A 10,266-nucleotide genomic window follows, 5' to 3' on the forward strand; every position below is an offset into this window, starting at 1 on the left:
AAATATCGGAGTACTATATGAGATAGTGCGAGATGTCGACGACAAACGGTTGCCCACGCTGACCCGAATTAATAATTGGGAATCGTTAAGCATGTGCGCTTTACTGGAATGCTTTATCTCGTGGGCATCTCTTCAACAGTTTGATGCTCGTATAATCACACTATTATTTTATTTTTTAACACAATACAGACGCAAGCGTTCGTATACGCGCGCATACACTCACTCTTATGAACACACATATATACATCCTACCCCTATGAGCACCTCCGAAAAACTAAGCCGGCATATCCTCTTGAAATTTACGAAGTCGCCGTAGGCACCTCGTTCCTGGTGGGCTGGGGATATCACAACCCCTCTAACCATCCAACCACATGTTGGTTCACATATAATCACACTATTAGATAATGTAGATATATAAATAACTGATTTAATTTTTTCAGCATCTACAGCCGCAGTTGGCAAATCCGGGCGCGTCCGCGAGGCAGTGGCCGACACCCCTCATATTTGCCATTCTGTATCCGTGTATCTCATATCTGACGCTTTATATCCATACTACGTATGTAAACGTTGATCTATTTTACGTGATCAAACGACGGACAATAAAAATCGGCTGCAAACGGACATCAACATACTTCATCACATCCAAAAGATCATAGTTCGTCCCCGGACAAGTTCATAAACTTTTACCACTAAAAACGATAAACATTGAGGAGGAGGAGGAGGAGGGGGCGGAATCACCACTTCCTCGTCGAGACTTTGCCCTTTCGGTCGCCGGTGCAGCTGTAGGCGTCCGTGGCTGGTGGAGAGTCTTGGTCGTCAAACGAGGAGGTGCAGTTGTTGCCGCCGTCGGAGAGGACGATGAGCCCCCTCATCTGACGGACCGTCCTATCCTGCTCCCGCTTCAGCCTTGCCACCCGAGCCTTCTCTGTCGCTGCCTCCTTGGTCTCGCGCTCCGACTGCTCAATAGCAAGCCGGAGCGCCTTGGTGTTCTTCCGTCGGGACACCGAACGTCCGTCTCCCGCCGTCGTGAGGGAGCAGCGGCACACCCGTGCGAGGAGACGTGCGTCCTCGTCGGTGTCCAGCTCCGTCCCGCGGTAGCGACACGCGGACAGCTTCGCCGCGTCCCTCTCCCGTGCACGCTGTCTCTCGTGGCGCCCGCCTACGACTCCGGAGTGCGCATGCCGGGCGGAGGCACAGGCACAAGCACCCAGCGCTGACCGCGAGGAGGAGCGGACGACGGGGGAAGGAGATGACGAGGACTGTGTTGTCCTTGCGTCATTGTGCGCGGTCCGGGAGGGTTTGGCTCTAGCGTCTGTGTTGCGCCGGCGCGGGAGCTGCGGCGTCGCTCCAGATTCCAGAGCTGCCCGCCGGTCTCCACCTCGGACTGCTCCAGCGGAATGCAGAGGGCCATCTTGATGCGGAGCATCCCTCGACTACTCGCACCGACACTCCATCACCACCGCAAGCACCAACTGGACCAATGACACGAGCACGTGCACGCGCCATCGAGAACGAGGTGAACTCTTTCCTATTTAAGTCTCGTTTGGATTCGTGTGAGGATTGGATTCTACCTCAAATGGAAACATTGCTCACTCTTAGGTACGAGGAAGTTGATCGTGAGAAGGAGAAGACGGAGCTGCGAGCCTCCTTGGAGCAAGAGAAGGAAGGAGAGAGCGAGAAGAGTGAAGAAGGAGGAGAAGGGGAAAAAAACCTGGACGCCCCGGGTGACCGGCACCTGCAGCCCCCGGGTGCCCGGGCTCCTGCCAGCCTACAGCTGCGCCCCCGGGTGCCCGGGCCTTGGCTGGCCGGGTGCCCAGCCCCCGCTCCCCCAGCCGCTGGGCGCTGCCTCGGGTGCCCGGGCTTGAGGCCCCGGGTGCCCGGCCACCCCGCCAGGCCACCTCCAGCGCCACCCCGGGTGCCTGGGACTTGGGCCCTCGGGTGCCCGGCCACCCGCCAGCCGGCCCCTGAGCAGTCCGGGTGCCCGTCCCAAGTTGCCCGGGTGCCCGGCCCCCTTCGTCCAGCCGCACGTTTTTGGCCTTTTTGCCTTTGTACCCCTCTCTTCTTGACTTGTTTCGCCCCTAGACTATATAAGGACACCTCCTAGGTCATTTGTAGGGTTAGCAAAGTATTAGATTAAACATTGTGAGCTTTGCTCCTTGTATCCCCTCCTCTTTGGAGATCAAGCCCCCACCTAGGGAAGAATCCTTTGGATTATCAAGGCCTCCTCTTGGAGATCATCATCAAGACCTCACCTAGTGGGAAGAACTTATCTAGTGCTATTATCCTTGGATTGATCTTGTAATCTTGTGGATCTCATGTATGCTACGCTAGTGGATGTGATATTTGGGTTTGTTTGAGAGTTTTGTTCTTGGTGTTCTTGAGTTTTTCCTCCTTTTCCCCCCTCCAAGTGTGAAAAGATCCCACCTAGGGTTTGACCCTACAACATCTTGGTATCATGAGCAAGGTTTATTCACATCTTGGAGTCCCATCCCCCCATTTGCTAGCTTGATTTTGTTGTTTTTCGTCCAAATCCGAAAATCCCCACAAAAATAGCCCCAATTTTTTTTTCTTGCAATTTGTTGGATCTTGTGAGATTTGGTTGTTTTGGTCCATGGATTTGATGTTTGGCAAGTGGATCTAGCCCCTCCCCAACAATCCCCACCCTTCCCACCACGAAATTCATGGAATTTTGCATTTCCCCCAAATTTTCCGCCCATCCCGAAGACCACCGGGTGCCCGCACCTCGAACCCCCGGGCACCCGCACCCCTGGGCCATTTCGCCCAGCCACCCCCGGGCACTCGCACCTCACACCCCCGGGGGCCCGCAACCCCCCAAATCAGCCCACTACCAACACCATTTTGGCCATAACTTCCACATCCCAAGTCCGTTTTTCGTGTTCTTTAGCTTGTTTAGAAGCTCTTGACATCCCCCATCCTCTAATCCCACTACCACCACCATTAGCCCCATCCAAAAAATCATCACAAAAACACCCACCTTCCGCACTTGACCGATTTTGTGTTGCCATTTCCGTTTCCTAAGGTGTTTCGGCTACTTAGGAGCGTGTGACATCGTTATCACCATCATCGACTCGGAGACATCTTCACCGCTAACCATGAGAAAGGACGGTAACCTCGACGACACTTACTTCTTACCTTGCTTTTTGCATTGATAGCCCAAGCCACTTTGCATTGCTTACCCATTGAGACTAGCAAGTTGAGAATTGCCGGGCCACGCTATTGTGCACCGTAGTGATCGTGTTATTATCCTTGTGCCATAAGTCTCTCCCGTGCATATCATACATACTTGTCTCATATCATACTCAGCTCGAGCATCAAGCATAGAAAAAAAAGAGAAGAAAAGCTTTTAAGCAAAAGAGGAGCAACAAAGAGCTTGTAAGCAATAGAGTTGAGCCATTTGCATAGTTATATCATCTTGGTCATCGCATATATACCATAGTTGGGATTGAAGACGGCACGATTCTCTCATAGGTAGGTGCACAAGCGTATCTTGCCCATTGGAGCAATCGAGCTAGTGTCTCTCGAGCATTCGCACAACAAGAGCATTTTTCGTGGTTGCACATTTTGAGCCCACTCCTTGGTTGTGCGGATCCCATCTATCTTCCGTGCGTGTGTACCTAGTGATACCTTTGGGTTTGATCTATTTGCTTTACTTGCATTTTTGTGAACCTTCTCAACCTTATCGATATCTTGACTAACATTTGCTTGAAATTTTTGCCACCATCCTAACCGAGCTACTCCATAAGCCTCTTACTTGTAGGTGTGAGAAACAAACCCGGTTCCAACTCTCCTGGCATTACATTGAGCGACACTTGTTACATCCTCAATCCTCGGAGAAGGTAACTTTGGTATTGTTCTCTCATTTTTCCTACTCACCACACTTGGTTATGATGGATAGGCCAAACTTGTCGTCGAACCCACTTTTCAAGGAGCAAGGTGATGATTCCGGCTTCGTCTCCAAGAACCACTTCTTCATCGCGCAATGAGCACTTCATCAAGAAAATGTCGCATTGGGTGAACGCTTGGAGCAACTCGCCTCCGACCTTCGTCAAAACATCGACGACAAATTCAACACACAAATGGAAGAGCTCCGCAACATGATCGTGCGACGCCCGTCTTCCTCATCCGCTTCTTCAAGACGGCGCCACTCAAGTCACCATACAAGTCGGCAATCTTCGGACTACTCCTCTTATGATGCAAGTCCGCCACGAGCTCGCCTTCCTCGACGTGATCATCCTCAAGATCACCAAGCTCAAGAAAATCCATTCCATGGCAATGGCTTACAAGACCGAGTTCGAGCACGTGAACGGATGCGACACCAAGTCCCTCAAGGAGCAATGGAGCAAGAGCAAATACCTCCACAAGTACCACGTCAAGTCCCTCAAGACGGTGATGCACTTCGACAAGCACAAGAGCGCCGTGAAGAACAAGCCCTCAAATGTGAAGCTCAAGCACTTGAAGCACAACAAGCTCTATGCGAGGCCACTAGAGCCGTTGAAGTCCGCAACCGCCAAGTTCGAGAACAAGAGGAAGCTCTTCGTCGCGAGATACAAGAAGCAGCCCGACGTGAAGAGCAACAAGAGAGGCGCAATCAAGTGCACATTCCTCGCCCTCCTCCAAGACAAGAGCGACACCAAGTGGAACAAGTGCTTCAAGACCCTCCTCCACGCCAAGAGTGACATCACGACGAATGAGCATATGAGGACTTTCCAAGGCAAGAGCGATATCACAACCCTAAGTGAAGGAGGCCCTTTAGCTTGTTCATAGATGTTGTAGGGTGGAACCCTAAGTGAAGATCTTTCACGAATTGGAGGGGGAATCCCAAGAATAAGATGAACACAAGAGAGAAAACAAGAGGAACACTCAAGAACAAGTCCAATAACACATCCACTAGACCAACAAACACACAAGATCCACAAGGTACATGAACAATCAAAGGGAAACAAGATACATGGTAGAGTTCATCCCAAATCCTATGAAGGAGATGAGGGCTTGATGATCTAGGTAGATCCTTCCCTCAAGGGGGGCTTGAATCCCTAGGGATCTTCTCCAATGGAGGTCTTGTACTCCAATGGAGTCTTCTCTCTCAAGAGGAATCCCACAAGGGGAGGTACATGAGCTAAGCTCTATGATTTGTGTCTATTCTTAGCTATCCTCTAAATGAGCTAGGTGGGGGGTACTTATAGTCTAGGGGCGAAATAAGAGGGGGAGAGGGTTACAAGGCCAAAAGCCCCAACTTGCATGCATGACTTTGCGGAGTGGTCCAGGCACTCCTTTGCTTCGTGCTTCTCGCGCGTCCTTCTTCCTTCTCCTTCTTCCCGGGTCTCCGGTGAACTTGGTGATTTCTCCGTGCTTTCTCGTGACGATCTCTGAAGTACCTACGAATGCATAGCATGCCCATTTGAGGTAGAGTCCGACTCTCGAATGAATTTGAGTGGAGCTCGAAGAGGAAGGAGTTCACCTCGTTCACGATGGCGCGTGCGTGAGCTCTTGTCCACGGTCCTCTCCGTCCTTGCGGTGGTGGTGTGGCGTCCATGGTGATGGTCGAGGGGTGCTCTGCATCATCTCCCACCCCCTTGGGAGAGATCCGTCCACGGATCGTGATCTTCATCACCATGGGAAAGAGATGGCGTCGCCGTGTAGAAGTGGACAACCACCAAGCACGTATCATGTTGAAGGTCGAAATGGTCACTCTCCAATGTCGCACCGTCTTGTAATTCCTTCAAAAGGAGCAAAGATAACAAGCACTTGGAAAAACAAATGTGGTGGGCATTAAAGCAAAACCAAGCATTCAAGAGGTGATTCACCCAACAAGTGTTGTCATCAAGCATAGCATATGGTGTGACAAGGGAGTGTGGCATGGCATGTAAGTACGTAAAGTGAGCCAAATCAAGGACATCATGGAAACAAGCATGTAAATGAGAGGTAGCGATGCAAATGTGTTTGTCAAGAGAATAAGCATCTACCTCAAGATCATAGTAAACATGCATAAAGCACTCAACAAATGGTCGACGGTAAGCATAAGAATCATTCACAACACCAAAGAAGATGATATGTCTAAACACATGCAAGTGCAAGACAATCCAAGCATAATGTGTATATGGTGTGGTGAAGATAATGTGGCACTCAACACAATGGAAAGAGCAATTTCTCATCATGTGTGAGGCAATCAAGTGAAGCAAGTGACAAGCAAAAGGACATGGCATGTGTGAAATGATTACATTGGTGCAACCAAACATGTGATATGAGCAAGTATGTATCATGGGTGGTGCACTACACAAAGCAAGCATAGAAATCATGTCGCACAAACTAGTGGGGCGAAGATGCAACCCACTAGAGGAAATCATGGAAATCAAGTCATGTGAGCAAATAATAGGCATAGACAATGCACATGACATATCGCGAGCACGAACACAAAGCAAGATCATGGTATCATCGTAGGCATGGGGCACATAGCAAACATGGCAATAACAAGCAATATCTCCACCAAGCTTGCAAATACACATACAAGTAGTAGAATCAATCATCATGTGTAATGCAAAGCATGGGTCACAAATGCATGGCAAAGGCATAGGAATGTGCATATCCTGCAAAGTGAACATGGCAAGATGGGCATATAAGATGTAATGGACGATAACCCATAACCATGTGAGATCCATGTAGAAGAAATGCGCGAAGTCTTTGCGCGAAGAGAGCGGTGGGAAAGGCAATCCATGTGATCCCAAGTCATCGTTGCTCTCTAGAGCTCATTTTGTCAACTCATGGGATTGTGAGGTTGACAAGTATTCATGGGTACCTACACAAAAGAAACACAAACCAAAGAAATTGTGCGCGTGGTAAATGTACACATCATCCATCATGATGTGTATGTGCATGTGTGAGTTAGCACAAGATAAGCATCGCTCAAAGAAATTTGATGCATGGTATAAGACATATCATCCATCATGAAAGAATAGTTATTGTGTATGACACGATGGGGATGCAAATTTAGCATAGAAGTATATGGCACATCAATAGCATGTTCATTCATAGGGAGCATATGGTGCACACAAGTAGTGGGTTCATGCAATGGATAAGATGAGTCAAAATCTCCTAAAATGTATGAGGAAACTATGGGGGTCTCCTCATGGGCATTCATGGCAACATCACATTGAGAATATTGACAACATCCAAAACAATGCATATCCGAAGCTAGGTTGTCATGGCATGGCATATGAGATAAATGATGCAAAGGGAGCATATCAATATCATCACAAGAAAAACAAATGCCAATAACCACGGGCTTGTTATCTATTCCATATGTGCAAATTGGGTTTATGTTGATGGCATATGCATAGTCACTAAGATGAGATTGCAAACACTACAAAAAAATACACTTCCGTGATGATACATGTTTGTCACAGTAGGTCGCGTTTTTTGTCATGCATGTACATCCATGACAAATTTATGACAGAATCAAGATAGTCATACCTGTGCTGTCGTAGAAGTGTTCCATGACATTACCAAAATTATCATCACGGAAGTGTCCACTTCCATGACGATAAATCATGCGTCATAGAAGTGCTTTCGTCAAGGGTGACCGACACGTGGCATCCACCGTAACGGAACACCATTAAGCTATCGGGTCGGGTTTTGGATCCGATAACCCGTTAACAACCCCGACCAATGGGGATTTTCCACGTGTAAAATCATCATTGGCTGGAGGAGACACGTGTCAGGTCCGCGCTGGCACAGGTGTCACTCATCCAATGGGCGAGACGCGCCTATGATATGTTGACACGTGGACCGGCCCATCAAGTTTAAATGGGCCGGCCCAACTAAAGGCCCACAAGATTTTGCGGACCATAATGGGCCGGCCCAGCTAAGGGCCCACGAGATTTTGCGGGCCATAATGGGCTGGCCCAGCTAACGGCCCACAAGATTTCGCGGGCCATAATGGGCCGGCCCAGGTAAAGGCCCACAAGATTTTTGTTTGCCATAATGGGCCAGCCTAGGTAAAGGCCTAGAAGATTCTTGCAGATCATAATGGGCCGGCCCGGCTAAAGGCCCACGAGATTTCGCTGACATTAACGGGCCGGCCTAGTTGTAGGCCCACAAGAATTTGAGGGCCCTAGTAGGCCGGCCCATTAACTGGCTGCCATGTTTTGGGCCAAATGTCGGCCCATATTTGATCCGGTCCATTAATGGCCTGCCAAGTTCCGGGCCTAATAGTGGCCCATATGAGATCCGGCCCGTTAAAAGCCTACCACGTTCTAGGCCAAATTACGGCCCAGATCAGTTACCGCCCTTTAAGAGGCTATGGGCTCAATTATGGCCCATATCAGATTCGGCCCGTCAACTGGACACCATGCTTTTGGGCCCACTTGCTAGAGGCCCACTTAGGAATTCGGCCTGACATTAGTTTTGGCCTCTTAAGGACCCGTTTAACATTTTGGCCGTATATTAATTTTGGCCTGTTAAATGCCCATCATATAGTTGGGCCTAACTATGGCCCGGTTTGCATCCGGCCTGCTCGCAGCCGATATCTGATTGGGCCAAACAAGGACCGAGACAATTTTGGCATGTTAAAAGCCCGTGATTTGATTCGCACAATCATGGGCCAGGGTTCATTTCGAGCTGCTGCCGGCCCGTTAGCTGTTCGGCACGTTTCAGGCCCAACCTACATCGTGATTGCATGACAGTAAAATAATATTACGCTTTGTGTTAATTGCACATTATGTACCGTAATTTTACGCTTTGTCTGGTTTACTGCGAAGACAGTAAAATAACTGCAGCATCGTGAATAAGAAAAAACCTAGACTATACAATAAAGAAATTACAGCATATTACATCCACTGGGCATCAAAGTTCGCCACTATGATAATAAAGCACAAGCAGACAGCAGATTACATACACTGGGCATCAAAGATCGCCACCAGTGCAAAATAATATACAAAACCGACAGCACTTCAATAGAGTTCAAGAAAGGTTAGCCCTGCTCGGGAGCTGCAATGCAAGCAACTGAGCAAGATGATGAGACTGCGCTTGTTCAACACTTAAATCTTCCTCACTCTGAAAGATAAACAAGCAGACAGATGACAGGTTTTGCACATAAAAGTATCAATGCTGACAATTCATCACATTTCTTACTGACGAATAAAGTGACACAGTTTAAAATTGCATTAACACAATATGGTATTGTTCAGGTCAAGACATGGCAGGAAATGACAGTGTGAAGGAGTTGGCAGCTTCACGACACCACTGGATTACAGATCAAGAACTCATAAGTATCAATGGTTAGTGTGCTGTCAATTTATCCCATTTCAGATTGGCAAATAAAGAGACTGTTTAAATAATACTCCCTCCATCCGGAATTACTTGTCATCAAAATGGATGTGTCTAGAACTAAAATACATCTAGATACATCCATTTCAATGACAAGTATTTTCGGACGGAGGGATGATGTCTACTACACAACCTTCTTCTTGTAGACGTTGTTGGGCCTGCAAGTGCATAGGTTTGTAGGAAAGTAGCAAATTTCCCTCAAGTGGATGACCTAAGGTTTATCAATCCGTAGGAGGCGTAGGATGAAGATGGTCTCTCTCAAGCAACCCTGCAACCAAATAACAAAAAGTCTCTTGTGTCCCCAACACACCCGATACAATGGTAAATTGTATAGGTGCACTAGTTCAGCGAAGAGATGAAGATACAAGTGCAAAATAGATAGTAGATATAGGTTTTTGTAATCTGAAATAATAAAAACAACAAGGTAACGAACGGTAAAAGTGAGTGTAAACGGTATTGCAATGATAGGAAACAAGGCCTAGGGTCCATACTTTCACTAGTGCAAGTTCTCTCAACAATAATAACATAGATAGAACATATGACAAGCCCTCAACATGCAACAAAGAGTCACTCCAAATCCACTAATAGCGGAGAACAAACATAGAGATTATGGTCGGGTACGAAACCACTACAAAGTTATTCTTTCGGATCGATCTATAAAAGAGTTCGTACTAGAATAACACCTTAAGACACAAATCAACCAAAACCCTAATGTCACCTAGATACTCCATTGTCACCTCAAATATCCGTGGGCATGATTATACGATATGCATCACAATCTCATATTCATCCAACCAACATAAAAGTACTTCAAAGAGTGCCCCAAAGCTACTACCGGAGAGTCAAGAACGTGTGCCAACCCCTATGCATAGGTTACCAAGTGTCACGAAACCCGCAAGTTGATCACCAAAACATACATCAAGT

This window comes from Triticum aestivum, chromosome 2B, assembly GCF_018294505.1.
Source record: "Triticum aestivum cultivar Chinese Spring chromosome 2B, IWGSC CS RefSeq v2.1, whole genome shotgun sequence".
Lineage (NCBI taxonomy): Eukaryota > Viridiplantae > Streptophyta > Magnoliopsida > Poales > Poaceae > Triticum > Triticum aestivum.